Source organism: Antechinus flavipes, chromosome 3 (genome assembly GCF_016432865.1).
Source record: "Antechinus flavipes isolate AdamAnt ecotype Samford, QLD, Australia chromosome 3, AdamAnt_v2, whole genome shotgun sequence".
NCBI lineage: Eukaryota > Metazoa > Chordata > Mammalia > Dasyuromorphia > Dasyuridae > Antechinus > Antechinus flavipes.
The window spans coordinates 140,072,837-140,085,253 of record NC_067400.1 but is presented as its reverse complement, the minus strand read 5'-3'; the positions used below and the strand labels follow the sequence as shown (position 1 = coordinate 140,085,253).

Genomic DNA, 12,417 nt, shown 5'->3' with positions numbered 1-12,417 from the left:
GTTTTCATCCCTAGATGGGAAAAATGATATCTGTAACTTTTGAGAAATGTATTTGTCACTGGGACAGAGCAAACATTACATGGACTGTGGATGTGACATAAAAAAAAAAAATAGACATTAAGGAGTGGGAAAAAGTCAGTACTGGAAAAAGAGGAAAGGGGGGGTATAATGGAAAAATTAGTTCCCCTAAAAAGGTGCAAAAGAGCTATTACCATAAAGAAAAACACACACAGAGAGGGACAGAGATAGAGATAGACATATACAGATAAACAGAGATATGAACAGAGACAGATAAAAATAGATACAGAGACAAAAAACAGAGAGACAGAGAAAGAGAGACAAAAAAAGGACAGAGCCAGACAGAGCCACTGATAGAGAAAGAGAAGCAGAGACAAAGAGAAAGAGACAGAAGCTTAGGGATCTGCAAAAAAGAAAAGGCAAACCAAAAAATAACCAAGAAAATTCAAATGATATGGTCAAAATAGTTCATTGTGGGTATTGCCACTTGATGAAATAATTTGGGGAATTTTAATCTATAAGAGATGATTAAATGTAGCTGAATGATAAAAAATATTTGTCTTAGAGCCTAGAAATATCTGTCTTTGAGTCTTGCTTCTGATACTTAGTACTTGAATATCTATGGGCAAATGACTTAATCTTTCTTAGTCTCTCAAATTCAGTGTTGTTGAGACTTCCAAATAAGATAGTCTATCTAAAGCACTTTCCAAAATTATTAAATATCAACTTCAATCATCCTCATCCTCATTATAACTCTCTAAAAAGAATTTGTCAGAAACAAGTCAAATTTTTATATAGGAAATTACCTTAAATCTCTGACCAAATTACTTGTGAATAATAAATTGAAGTATTCCTTAGCAGCAATATAAGAAGCAGTAGCACAGATGATCTCACACTGCAGAATATTTTGTATATAACCTTAAAAATGCAAATGGAAAGTTGTCTTAGAAAAAACAATTATTCTTTTTTGTGTTATGTCTTGAAAATTGCTGAAAGGGCTTACCTAAGACAGTTATTTGACAAGTCTAAAAAAATTCCTCTTCCTTCCTAATCCCTGTTTCCCCCCAAAATGACTGATAATTAAAAAAAAATAAAGTCTCTTCATGGAAACACACAAAAGACTAGTTAAAATTGGGAAATGTCTAATGAGTAACTGTGTATATATTTATACCATCAATATAAACATAATGACTGGATGAAAATGGAAATAACACTAACAACTTCCCATTTCATTGATTGGTATCCAGTTTGGCAGGGGAAAGTGTATAATTTATAGATTATTTTAGATTATAGCCTCATGCGATCTCATTGTTAGAACTAATTAGCATGAGCTAATAACAAAATTGATTATTTGCCATTTTGAGAGCATTCAATTTCAAATTTATACATCAAGTTGGAATAAGAAAAAATAACATATTTATGACTTGATTACTATTTACATCAATGTAAGAAGGAAACACTCAGAATGAAACTATGTACACATACTACATTAATAAATGCTTTTATAACTGATAGGTTTATGGCAATCTTGAATCTATTTATGAGGCTTTTACTGAACCTACACAATCTGGAATCAAAAAACTAAATAAATCCTCCTATATAAGTGAGATTTCCAGAAAGATTTTTAAACAGCCAAATTCTATTTCCCTCCTTTAATACATTTTAATCCTTTGCAGTGAAATCTGTTCTAAAATACTTTGCATACTTTTTCAGTGTTATCAAAGAACATACTGAATGTAATTTAACTTTTTTTTTTCCTTTTCTGTTGTAAGGATCAACATTATTAAAGTCAATTATTGGTTAAATAATACACTAGTTCTTTAAAAACACCTGATATGGGTAAGATTAAAGACTGTCCCAAAATAAATGTGGTACCTATAACTGTGTTGTTTGAGTTCTTCTATTTAAGAATGATTTTTTTCCTTGATGAAAATTATTAAATCAATTGATCTAAAAGCATATTTAATTACCTACTAAATGAAAAGAAATTTAGTAGGCATCAGAGACACAGACTCTGTGATTGACCTCAGGAAGAATATTTTAATCAGAGAAGATAATGTAAACACACACAGATATATGCAGAATATATGCAAGAAAATTTGCAGAGTAAATCACTAGCAAGTGAGGGATCAGAATGCATCTTCAATTGCAGAATACATGAAATTAATGAGTTGGTTATTAACCATGTAGAATAGAGTATATAGTGAAACACTAACTTTAAGCATGTGAATTTGGACAATTAGAAGAATAGTGTCAGGTTAATTAGTTGCTGCTTGTTACTGTGGTATATATGTCTGACTGTACCTACCACTCCAGCTGCCTAATAATTGCTTTCTAATCTAATGTAGGCTAAATAAAAGTAATCAATTTTATTATAATAATGCATAAAGTAAAAGTAAATAATATCTGAATAAATTTTATCAATAATATGCATGAATTTGAGTTCATTTTATCTGCTTAATTTAAGAAAGTTTAAATTTTATGGAGAAAATTATTAATATATTTAGAAAAGCATGAAAGCATGAAAATTACTGTGGTCCTAAAGGTCAAAGAAAATAAGCTAACTCTAAACTAAACTCCTCTGTAAGTAATGTCATAAATGAAGGATAAAGAAATCTATTATTTTAAAATTATGGTAATATGTTTAAGTGATAATGGCCATTTCCATGGAAAAGTGAAATTGGCATGGCTATAAAGTTGTCAGGTGCTTACTTAACATCATCTGTGTTTCTCTTAGTTATCCACACATCTACATTCTGTAAACTTGTTGGCATTTGGAAGAACAAATTTATTAGTGGATGTACAATGGACTCTCACAGCCAGTAGAATTTCTGAAAGTTGTAGTAGTGTGAACGAAGGAGTATGGTGACCATCTTTAGTATAAGTGAAAAGTATTTTGCAATAATAATTTATTCAATTTACTGATACCCAATGTTATATCTATTTGAACAGATTAATCCTCATTACCACTTTCAGGAACACAATAGAATAGATGAAGAATAAGCCAAAAAGCAAAAAACAAAACAAAGAAAACCCTAAATTTATTTTAGATGTGTGTCTGTGTCTGTGTGTGTGTGTGTGTGTGTGTGTGTGTGTGTGTGTGTGGTTAACTAAAGATTTAATCAAAGTCATGATATTCTTCACATTATATTATGGTCCATAAAAAAAAAAATAATTCCATAGCTAACATCTTCTGATACTATGCCTGTGGATGAAAAAGTAAATCTTTGGTTACTTAGCAGAAAATGGAAGTAATGACACTCATTGCTTTCCTATGTGATCACATCAAAGAGAGGCAACCTTGTAGAAGGCCAGTTATCAGGGCTATTTAGACATTGTTTACTTTCCAAAGAGATTCTTGGGAAAATTACTATTAGACACAACGGGATCATAAAGACATAACTGAAAGCCTGAAACTGAATAATGTGGTCATTGTTCTTACAGAAATGGAAGTAGTGAGCACTAGATCATAAATTCAGATATTCAGCAAATCTTTGGTGTTATCACAGTGTGTGGAGGATCTAAATTTTAAAAAAAAATAGAAAAGTAGGAAATATTTTGGTTTTATAACAACTAGTAGAATATGTAATGATGTGGTTTTCATTTAGCTATAAAATATGATCAATGGATTATTTTACCTATTCTTTTTCTTCCTAGTTACTAAGATTATATTCTGGCAGAATGAATGCACTGGGAATAAGACTGTTTAGTTAACTTATAAAATATGCTTTTTTGATAAAATGTACATTTTATCTTCTAATTGCAATTACTATTTCTTCTTCTGGTATATTTCTTAGTGGGAATGTATGAGATTTATGTTAGAAAGAATGGCTTCTAAATGGAAACAAAAAGAACATTAGGAAAACATTATTTGTTGTTGAGAAATTTGGAATATTTAATACAATGCTGTTTTTGACAGAAAATTTCTAGCAAATTAGAAAAAAAATGAGTGTGAACTCCTTCTTGTTCCTTACCCCTATTTCATGTTCAACATATTGCTAATTCCATTTTTCCTTGCCTTTCTTATATGCCCCATCACATCCTTTGACACTGAAGACTATCAGTTCACACCTAGACTATCATAATAATAATGAGTCAGCTTGCTTTGGCTCTATTATGCCATTAAAGTGATTTTTCTAAAGTGTAGGTATAACTAAATTATCCTCACTTTCTAGTTTCTAGTTGCATCATCAAATTCAGCATCAAGGGAGAAAATGGAAAAAATAATCTGAGTCCAACTTTTAATCTATCGATAATCAAGAAGGCATCAATATTCACCTAAACTTCTGGTCCTCCATGGTGCTGTCTCAAAATGTTATTGAATTAATAAACTCCAGGCACTCTTCATTGCCACCAGCACAGGACATACAATTTTGTGCTTGGCATTTAAAGACCCTTCCTACATTACCAGTATTCTTATACTCTCGTTCCCATCATATACTATTCAATCAAATAACAATGGACTCCATGCTGTGCCACATGCAAGATACTCCATCTTTTGGCTGCAGGCATCTTTGCTGGCTATGCCCGTAATGTTTTAACTCTGTTTTTATTAGCTTTTTGACTTCTTTTAAGGTTGAAAAAAAATTTATCTTGTACAGCATGTCTTTCCAAACCCCTCTTAATTCTGTCTTCCATCTCTTAATTATTTCATATTAATCTTCAGTATAGTTTGTATGTAATGTGTATATACATTAGATTTTGATTCCCTTGAAGTCAGAGATCAGCTTTAATTTCTTTTGTTTTAAAAACCCAGTACTCAACACAGTGTCTGACATATAAGAGGCATCTAGATGTTTAAGAAATGAGTGTGATTGCTAGTTCTACTTCTAAATCCACTGAATTTTATATCATGCTGTTATACACATGTGTGAATGCAGTTGAGAATATTCATATATAATTACATACATGAACACATGGATGTGTATATGCACATATATACAGTGCTTTTTATAAACCTTCAAACTATGTAAATTTATGTGTATACATATATCCATACTTAAAATTACAACCATATTGTTTTGTTTGTCATTACATTCTTGACACTTGATTATTTTAGTGTCTGGAGAATTAATAAATGTCAAAGTTATAATGTTACTGTATGCAAAAGAAATTGACAAATCTACCACATCATAATGACATTTTTTACAAGTAAAATTTATTTTCATGATCTTTTCTTCTTGTCACTGCCATGTAACATATTTGCTAATGCTGAATGTACTTTAGCATACTTCCAGATACAGGGAAATGAAAGAAAGCATCAGAATTTCAATGTCATTTTTACTGAATTGATTTAAAAATTACTATAGCAGTTTTTACATGGTTTTGTTGTCTGGTGAAATTTAGTAACATTTTGAGATAATGCTATAGAGGAGCAAAATTAGGTGAATAATAATACTTTCTAGATTATCAGTAGATTAAAACAGAATAAAAAATTAGATTTTTTTTCACTTTTCCCCTCTGATATGAGATTTGATGACACAATCATAAACTAGAATATTAGCAAGGAGATTAATATTATGTGTGAATATTTCTTCTCTGGTGAACAACCTTTAAAATAAAAATATCATTAAGTCCAAAAAAGTACAGACTTACATAGTTTTACTTCTCATCACTGAATACTGTTACCATCTATCTTGCTTCTTCCATTATTTATCTGTTTGATAAATATATCTACTTTGAAGTTGTTTGCAATAGTTCTAGTACAGCCTATTCATGTCTTGTCCAATTAGCTCTTGTATAGTATCACACTGGGCACTACAGAATGTTGAAAAAAACTGTTTTTCCTTTATTCTGGTATGAAAGGATGATTTTGACTCATCTAGGATCTCAAAAATTCCTCATGGGATAAGGAGAAAAGGAATAAGATCCAAATGCTTCCACATTCATAATTCACTTCATTGATGGCAATGGTAATGACTAGACTTATGGCAGCTACTATCAGATAGTGGGCAACAAAGTAGCACAATGGATACAGAGTTGGGCCTAGAGTCAGGAGGACCCATCTTTGTGAGTTCTAATTTGATCTCAGATAATTACTAGCTCTGTGACATTTAGCAAGTCCCTGAACCTTGTTTGGTTCAATTCCTCATCTATGAAATGAGTAGAAAATGACAAATAACTCTATTGTGTATCCCAAGAAAATCCCAAATGAAGTCAGAAAAGAGTCAGATATAATGGAAATAAGAGAACAACAATAAAACTATGATCATTGATGATGATGATGATTCCAGAAGGGCAACAAATAAACAATGCAGACCACATGGAGAAAGAAAGAGAGCAAAGTATAATTTTCCTGAAGATTTGATATTCTGAGAGGAGACTGAGGGAAGAAATAAGGGCATTATTGGAGAGTTAATAGACTCAATAGAAATATACCTTATGATCATGAAGGGAGGATTCAAAAATGGGGGAGATAAGAAGACAAGAAGAACCTAAGAGAGTCCCTTGTATTGTCTCTTAGCCAGTTGAAGATTGTCTAACATATTTGGGATTTTGAATGCAATATAATATTACTTGCCAAACATAATAATAAAATATGAGTTGAGAGTATTCTGGATAGTACACATCATTATTGAATAAAGAGAGCACAACCCAAAAAGAGATTTATACAAAGACAAGAAAATTGTTATTTTGATAACAATTTTGATATTTTATTATTTTGATAATTATTTTTGATAATTTTAAAAGACATAAAAGCAAACACCAACCATATCTTTAAAAGATCAATTTTGAAGCATGATGCTACCTTCTAACAAAAAAAAAATGAAAAATAGAGATTCAACTTCAACATGGACAAGTGAATTTGTTTTACTGGATTTTCTTTATTTGTTAAGAGATCTATAGAAAAATATTTTCCTGGGGAGGATTCTGGGAAGGTGGCAGACTAGATTTCTCCCACAAACAGAACAAATTTGCACCAGAAGGCAAATATAAACTGGTGACAAATCAGAAAAACCTGGGACAGAATTGGGGTCCTCCTGATACAACTCAAAAAGATCTAAAGAAAGACCTGTGTATGATTAATCCATGTAAAGTGAAAATAATGGGCTGTCTCCACAGAATCACTAAATGGAGCTCCTGCAGTTCCTGGGGTTAGATGGGTGTGGGTGAAGCCTCAGCAGAAAACACAGAATATCCACCTCCTTGACTATTTGTGGAGTCGAGGTCTGAATCCAAGAAGACTGAGGGAACCTCAGCTAATTTGAAATGTCAGATTCACCTATACAATAGAGACCCTGGGCAAGAAGTAACCAGAACCTCTATAAGTGCAGATACAGGAGACAGAGAAACTGCTGTCCTCAAGCACTTGCTGGAACATGGAACTCTTAGTTAGGGTTCCTGGTCACAGGGAAGAGTTGAGATGAAGTCATAAGCACCATACTCCCTAACCCAGGATTAGAGGTGTTTGCGGAAATACCTCTCATTTAAAAAATAATAATAATAATTGACAAAGAAGAAAAAAAACATACAATAGAAACATACTATGGGAACAGGGAAGACAGGAGTTCAGCTTCAGAGGAGGACACTGATGAAAAAAAAAAAGAGCTATCTCAAAGACTAAAGTGAACTAGTTCCCTGTTCAAAGATAATTTATAGAAGAACTCAAAAAAAGTATTTAATAATCAAATGAGAGACTTTAAGGAAAAATAAAAACAAAAATCATACAATAAGATGATTATGAAAAACAGTTAACAAAAGAAGGAGATACAGAGTCTCAAAGATGAAAATAAATGTTTGAAAATTAGAATTGGGCAAGGGAAGCCAGTGGAGCTATGAGAAAAAAAAAAAAAAAAAACAAATTATAAAGAATGAAAACTATAATACAATGTGGAACATCTTTTAAGGAAAAAATGTCAGGCAGAGGTTCCAAACATGCCAGCCTTACGCCTGGCATGCTAGGACCCTCTGTCCACTAGAACTCTGTGTCCAGTGTCTTTTTTATCTCTTCCTTCACCTATTTCCTTAACTATACTTTAACCTTACTTTCAAAACCCATAATAAACCTCTTTTATCAATCTAGCTTTTGGGGTCTACAAATTCTTTTATAGGGAATTCTCCCATCACCACTAGACTTATTTAACTCAGTATCCTTGCGTCGAATCCAATGGGGTTACAGGGGAACTCTATTTGACTCCCTGTATCCCAAACCTGCCACTAGACCTCAATTACACCCTAATTTCATTTAGGTACCCCATATCTAGACCTCATCATTTGGTTCCTTGACGAAACATCCCCCAAAACTAGATAATTTGGCAACCAAACCAAACCTCAACCTTTTCAGGGTACTCAGAACCAATCTCAGTTTTGAGCTGCTTGTGCAGTATTCTTCCGGGAAGAATATCTGTGTTCCTTCTCACCCTACTTGCATTTCAGATGAAAAGGTCTCTATTTTTACAGATAGTAGGACCAGGAAATCCGGAACTCCGACAAGGTAAAAGACTTTTTTTCTTTCCTTATCCTGCAGCCACTTGGGTCAGGCTTGGATCATTGTTGGAGCTCTAAGTCCTGCCCAATTCTTTAGGAATTGCTGTGGATTGACAAAAGGCCTTCTTTTGTCTCACTCTCTGTCTCTAGAGATAAGAGAGAGGCTGCAAGACTTTGGAAAACTAAAAGCTTCACCCCTCGCACATGCTAGACACAACCCTCCCTCTAAAAATCCTTCTCCAAGCTGATGCTTTGCTTGAGGAAATTCCCTATGTCCAAATCCTTTCCAGAGACAAAGGCCCTTCCTTTGCATCTCAATGCATTATTAATCTTTTTTGTCTCTCTCACCAGAAAGCCCTGCTCTCAGGCAGGGACTCAGACAGGAGAGGAAGTGTCTCTTTTTAACACCCCTCCCAGACCAAGGCCTTTCTGGGTACACCTCTTCCCCTTCCTCCTCCCCTCCCCCCGGGGTGGGGAGGGTGTCCTCAGGCCAGCACTCTCTTTGATTCATTCTGGGGAGATAACGGGAGAAACTTAAGAGGAGTTGTGTTTGAGCCCTTCTCCCACTCCACTGTTAAATGCAATGGAGTCTAATGGTCAGGCTCTAACCATGAGGAGAAAGGTCACTGAATTGGGGTGAGTTTAGAGATATGTCTCTACCCACAGCTGCTACTCCCTGGACAGGGGTAAGGATCTGTCCTTCAGGTCTTGCTCCTCCAGCAAGATTTGGTGGCTTAGATGAGCTACCCCGCCCTGAAGTTCCTGCGTGGAATCACCAAAGGAGCCCTCGCCATTCAGGACACACTACACTGGGTAAGATGGCATTTCTTCCTCCCCCCACCCTCTGTCTGGCTTTTCCTCCGCCTTCTTCCATGGAGTGGGGAGTGTAGAACTCAAGACCTGTTTCAGACCTCTCCCATGTGGCTTGGCAACCTGCCGTTTAAATACATCTATCCTGTCTTCTTTTTGGGTTTACTATACTGTGGGGAGATTGGGGACTCAATCTTAATCTCCTCAAATCTCTGGAAAAGTTTTCACCAACTTTTAAAATGGAACTTTGCTAGAACTCTGGACAAGTGGGCTGTGCCCCTCCCAGACCTTTACCTGGCTCTTAAAAGCCACAGCTTCCAACCCATGCAGGAAGCATGCTCGTCCCATACATTTTAAAATGGGACTCGGTTTCCCTAGTTTGGTCATCCTGCATTACAGCAATGCTTCCCATCATAGCCTTTTAACTGTAGAAGCCTCAAAATTATGCTTTTACATGCTCATGAGGCTGTCTACAAAAACTGGAGATTTCAAGCTGCTCTCGGTTTTTTTTTTTTCCCCCCTAGCCTCAGGGCACTTCTTAAAACCTTTTCTCAACTGCTCTAGCTAAACCAGGCTATGTCTGTCTGTCTCTCTCTTTCTCTTTCCTACTAACTTCACAGGTGGGAACTCTTTCGCTCCTAATTTTCTCAGTCCCAAGACCTTTTGCTCTTAGAATACTGTTCTATTCTTTTCTGGATTGGCACTCTATGTCCCTGCCAACAAATTGAAGGTTTCTTTTCTGAGCTCCAACCTTGGCCAGATTGCATCTTCAAGACCGACCTTTGGAATGATGGCTGGGGAATAAAATTCTAAATCAAGGCAAATTAAATTCTTTAGAAGATGGCTTATTTCTCATTTCTTGACTGCAGCAAGGAATGAGTTAATGGGAGAAACTGAAGCCGTTTAAAACATTCAGTGAACACCTTTAGGAAAGAGGTCTTTCCTGTTGTCTTTTTCTCAAGCTCTCTAGACTTGTAGGAATACTGTCTAGAATTAGTCGAGGAGCTATTGAATGGAGAACACACCCATCCCTACCACACCTCTCCTTTGCTACCCTGCCCTCAATATTGGTGGCCCTCCCAAAAGGTTTCCACTGAGGCAAGCTCAGCATATCACCCTTCTATAGCGGGGGACAGGTCAAATTTCCCGGGAAATTGGTCAGACTGTTGGGATCTAGGAGCTCTGGGGACTCGTCTGTAGGAGGGGACATCCACACAGACGAAATCCTGTATTTTGACAAATGGGTCTGAAGAGGGCCTTGTGGCACCTTCCTAGAGAAGTCTTGAGAAGGTTATATTATAGAATGGTAAAGCTTTCAGGCTTGTGATGGGTCAGCTTCCCTCCCACATCCCTAGAAATTCTTTTTCTTTTAAACTGTCTCCTAATGCTCAGAGACACACTAGGTTTGAGAAAAATACTTCAATCTCAACACTTGAATTTGAATAGATTAGCTGAATCCCAATCTCTCTCTCCACCCACCAACTCTCTGGACTAGACCATCCTTTAAAGGGCTTTTTTTTTTTTCTTTCAAATCCTAGGACTGATTAACACTTGTGCCCTCAAGCAAAAAGGGGGGAGCCAAAACACACCCACCACATTTGTCTCTTTTAAACCTGAAAAACTCAACCTAACGAAACTCACCTCCTCAACTTTTTTCCGGGGTCCCAAATCCGCTCTGCTGCTAACACCTGTTGGTTTTCCTTTAATTCTCTAACCTGAAACTCTCAGCTCTTTTCTTCTCAGGGCAACTTCTGCCTCCTGAAAAAAACACTCAGAGTGGAGGCACCTTTTAAATACAAATCTCTCCCAGATTTAGGCCTATAGGTTCCCTGGCAACTGTCCGAGGAGACCCCAGTCTCTGTCCTGAGTTTGAGCAGAGGAACACTGGGGAAACTACGCCAGCAAACACCACAGGGGCTGAACTGGCCCCCCGGCATCTTGCTTCCCTGTAGGGAATTAGGGTCTGCCCCTGTTTCCCCTTTGATCCCAAGACAGTCCAAACATTTCAGGGCCAGTAAACTGGGTTGTCAGAGCTGAAATACTTTGCACTCCCACTGGCCCTTTCCACCCCTCCCCCACAAGATTGGGGAAAGTAGGAGGGAAGGTTTGGGATCTTTGCTTATTGAGGAGCCAACTCTTTTTTTTTTAAGAAAGGCAGCACAGTTAATTTCTAAGAGCTTAAACTGCATTCTTATCTTGACTAGATATCAAGGCCTCTGGCCTACCCTGACTTCTTAGTCCACACTGATTTCTTAGTCTACACCCTTTAATCCCAACCCCAGGAGAAATTAGTTTTCCTGGAAATTAAGACTGAAAGGGCTAAACTCTAGGCTACTTAACACTTTTTACTATAGACGAATAATCTTTTGCTCCCAGCATTTTCTCCTACTTCTCTTGGATAGTTAGATGGGCCATCTTCTTACAGGCAGCCCACAGAAGGTACCTGCTGCATTTCCTGCTGTTCCCATCTCCACCCTGGATGACACCCCAGTTTTACCTCCATCGGAGATCTGTTTTCTTTAGGCTTCAATCTTTGGATTCTCAACTGCCTTTCAGCCTGAAGAACATGGGACAACTGAATGGGAATGACTGACCGGGACAAACACCTCTTATATGCCCTGCTGCCATCCTCAAACCCCACACCATACCCCTCACCTCCTGGCATGAACCCCCAAATCTCTACAACCCTTGTCAGCTCGAAGCAGTTAAGAAGAGATTGTTGCTCCCTTTCCCACATGCATTTGGAGGTGACTGCTTGAGGGGGGAATGAAGAGGGGACCCCCGAATTTGGAAAATCATTGAAGGAGAAAATCTTCAACTCTGCCTCAATAAGAGACTTTGCCCATGTCTTTTTTTCTTAAATGAATTAAGTTTCAACTGCTTGGGGGGGAATGAGGGGGGAGATGTGGGTGTGGCCCCTTTAAGATTCCTTTCTTTCTGATTCCCAACCCCTCCTAGTCAAAGTAATTATCAATCAAGGACTTTTTGATTCACAAATCCTGGTCCCTTTGAATTCCACTAGAAGATCCGGGCCTGTCCCAGCCCCACCCGGATCTGAGACAATTTGGAACTACACCCACAGGCCCCTCTAGCTAAATCTCCCATTATAAAAGGGCCAAACTGGGACCACCTCTTGGCATAGGTTCCAAACATGCCAGCCTT

At 36.7% G+C, this 12,417-nt stretch overlaps 1 pseudogene; it reads right to left on the bottom strand.

Annotated features, from left to right (window-relative positions):
* LOC127557074 (eukaryotic translation initiation factor 4 gamma 2-like) overlaps nucleotides 1-11,920 on the bottom strand; it is a 46,875-nt pseudogene extending 34,955 nt beyond the window's left edge.
* Between the last annotated feature and the right edge of the window lie 497 nt (nucleotides 11,921-12,417).